The sequence below is a fragment of the Cupressus sempervirens genome, chromosome 8 (assembly GCF_028749045.1).
Source record: "Cupressus sempervirens isolate cs-2001-9-10 chromosome 8, ASM2874904v1, whole genome shotgun sequence".
Lineage (NCBI taxonomy): Eukaryota > Viridiplantae > Streptophyta > Pinopsida > Cupressales > Cupressaceae > Cupressus > Cupressus sempervirens.
Window position 1 is genome coordinate 27,347,048 of NC_143125.1, and position 3,692 is coordinate 27,350,739.

At 33.6% G+C, this 3,692-nt stretch overlaps 1 long non-coding RNA gene across 1 annotated transcript; it reads left to right on the top strand.

Annotated features, from left to right (window-relative positions):
• The first annotated feature begins 236 nt into the window (after positions 1–236).
• Positions 237–2,042, top strand: LOC149541402 (uncharacterized). The gene is made up of 2 exons (XR_016355128.1): positions 237–442; positions 1,795–2,042. It is a non-coding gene; the product is annotated as an uncharacterized LOC149541402 (long non-coding RNA).
• The last annotated feature ends 1,650 nt before the right edge of the window (positions 2,043–3,692 follow it).

Below are 3,692 nucleotides of genomic sequence, written 5' to 3' on the forward strand. Positions count from 1 at the left end.
ATTACTATCCGAAATTCAAATCTTGATGTAAAGTTGGCACTAGAAAAGACACCATTAAGATTTTGTGTCCCGCACTATCCTTGAGAAAAACGAAAACACGTGGAACGTCAATTCAGAATGTGGGGTCGAATCCCAATCAAACGCACATCAGTTTTGCATACAGCAATCTCGTGACCCTCTACAACTTCAACACTCATCTGCTGCACGCTCTTCTATTATAAAGAAAACATCTTCCATATATATTATTTATCTTCTCCTCTTCCATGATTACCAATATATCATCAAAATGAAGAATAATGTTAGCAGAGCATGGCCAAAGGGAAACTTAAAGACTTACATCTCCAAGAGAATTATCAACCGCTGTATTTTGAAACGAAGAAGAGAGAGGAAATTGAATTTTCTATATTCAATGTTGAGAGCTATACTGCCCAAACCCATCAAGGTAACTTCAATGGGTATATTGAAAAACCTAGTTTCTCTTTAATTTTTGGTCTTTTGTTTTAATCATGTAAGTACCTATTGTTGACGAAGGTGAGAAAGCAAGTTTCAAATTCCAAAGATTTCTCAGATGATAGAAGCCTGCAGCTCATCCTTAGATAAATATTTGACCTCCCAACAAAGAAGGTATATATGATAAAGTGGGAATATATCAATATCTCATACTATTCAGTAGCTCTCATAATGAAGTTTCTGTTGCATCAGTATGATGAGAGTGCTGCTGATTAAAATTATCTATTAATCAATAGTCCTGATCATCTTTCTTTTGATATATTATGTTTAAATGGTTGAGTATTTATTTATTAAAATGTTGGATTTTCCCACTGTTAAAATCTAAGTTCAATTTTTCATTAGGGTATTTATAACAAATTTCAAGGCTGTGAAGGAAACATTTTGGTCTTTTATAATTGCTTCTAATATTCTGAATAAAAGTTGATTTGTAAGTAAGTACTCTTAATTTTCTGAAGTATTTGTAGTGTAACTTAATTGTAGAATTTCTAATATGGAAGTGAATTGATCTTCTGAAACAATTCTTATACATTTGTATATAAATAACAAGTATTTTAATCTCTTATTAATATTCCCATGAACAAATTAGCAATTCATAAAACCTACAAATATTTTATTAAGATTACAAATTTAAGATATTATAAACCATAATTAATATGGTCTTCCTATCAAGTGTTGTTGAAGCCCTTTGAAGCTGTGGGTGTTATAGAAGATTGCCTTATCTTCTGGATAGCTTTTGTGGGGCAGGATGGACATTTGATTGATTACCTAGTGGTAAAAAGTGGTCAGTTGATCGTTCAGGTCATGCAACAGCTATGATTTTTTCCAATTTAAAAAATATATGGTGTTAACCTGTTTGTCTTCTTGAATGGGAGATCGGTCGGTGGGCTGCCTGGGAAACACCTTACTAATTGTATTAAATATGAGCCAAACGAGTATGGTGCATTATTTTGCCTGAATATTCTCAATTCTGTTGAGTATGTAAATATCATATGTTTGTGGGGGCTACTTATTTCTTTTGACTGCCATGGTTAAGTGAATCTGGTGGGTCATTGTAATACTATAGTTGATTATGATTATGCTCTCCTTGCAATAATACTATTGTTGATTTTGCTCTCCTTGTAATACTATTGTTGTTGATTATGCTTATGCTATGAAGCTTTACGATTTCCAGTATTTTCATTCAAGAATATCAAAAATACCAAATGTGCTAATTATTTGAACTTCAAGATAAAACAAAAAAAACTATAATTTAACTAAGTGGATTTGGTGATGATTTTTATGTAGGTTTTGAAAGCTTCGGACCTAAGGGAAGGTGATGATACTAAGAAGGTTCAGTTTCTTGCTGGAAAAACAGGATGACTGTATGATGACTGAAGCAGCAAGAAAAAGAAAGGCACATATATGGAGGAAGCTTATGCTCTGGTTATATTATAGTATTCCATTGAAGAGTGAACGTTTCTTTCTACCTTTTCTTTTTCTTGACTGCATTCACAATATAAATAAAATCTTTCCTGATATTTTCTGAGTGGCTTTATCCATTTTCAGACAAAAATTCTACTGCTTCCACAATTTTTTTTTTCTGCGTGAGTATGTTTTTTCTCCATTCTCAGAATTTTGGGAGCTCCTTTCACAAGTTAGACTACAATCCAAATGGAATTAATTCTCAATGTGTTTTATCCAATCATTCATTTATCCATAATCGACATATGACAGAAAACCAGGAAAAATTGAAGATTGCAGTCACGAGCATATGTGTGGATTCTCGTGAGAAAATAACTCACGAGAATTCTTCCCGCTTTCCTAGAGAGTCGCCTATTTCCAAACTCTCAAACAAAACATTCACATCAATGTTTGATTTTTTCATCAGCATTCGTATTGAAAACACAAAATAATTTTCTATCAATTCTTTCAAAGTGGAGAAGTGGAGGCTATTGAGATGGAGAGGTAGAAGTTTTAATCCTTGTTTTATTCATAAATTTAACTAAAAATTATTGATAGTCAAATGTTTTATTTAAAATTTATCTATATAATAATAAATTAAAAGAGGTAAGAGTCATAAAGCAACAGTAATTTGTTTTACATTATTTTATTTAATACTTAATATTACAAAATTTTATAAAAGTTATATTTTAAAATTTGTTAAAATATTAAATATTGAATATATGTGATAGTCATACTATTGAATTGATCCAGGGGCCCTCCATCTGTGTCTTATGCCGCAATGGTGAAGAGACTATTTCCCACCCTTTTTTCTAGTGCTCCTTTGTTAAGCAAATTTGGCACTTCTGGTGGAGTGTGTGGGGATGCACATGCTGGCATGTTTTTTCTTTTTTTGAGTTTTGAGACCATCTAGGCCATCCCCCTTGCAAGACATTGTTTCTTCAGGTTGCTTGGACTATTGGCCCTTCCCTTATTATATGGAATGTCTGGCTTGAGAGAAATAGGAGGATCTTTCATGATGTGCAACTGGGGATTAGGAACCTATGGGGGAAAATTGCTAACTCTTTTCATGAAACACTCCTAGCTAAATGTGACTTTGGTGGAGGTTTGGACCCTAGAGATGCTAGTATTTACTCACACCTTTCGTTTCCTCTTCAAGGCGGTGCTCCCTCTCTCCCCATAGATGCTCTGGGAATAGAGCTAGGCAACACTTTCAGCATGCTAATCATGAGGGGAATTGGACTCCTCCCCAGGTTGTGTTGATAATATAAACATTGCTCTGATACCATGATGAAATGTATAACATAGAGAAAATCAAAGGAAAAGAAACCAAAGGAGAAACCCAAAAATGGGCTCTGTTGATCTATTCCCAATACATTCAGTTTATAGATTATAATATGTTTGGATGGTTGGGTGTCCACACAATATAATATTAATATATTGCATTAAATATGATAGCTAGAAGTAGTTGGTTCGATGGCACTAAACGGCTAAGGACAACTGCTTGTCTGCTACTGATGACAAAGTGTGGGTTGTGGACTATGGAGGAACAATAGCTGGTGGAGAAATTAATATATGCTAACACTCCCCCTTAATTTCTTCCACTAATGTTACTACATTATATTGTTTTCCTTGGTCATAATTACTTTGGGTTTTATGGCTTACCCCTAACACATGTAATACAAATAGTTTCTAGCTAACCAAAAACTTTGCATTTGAATGGTTTCGGCTAATCACAAAGT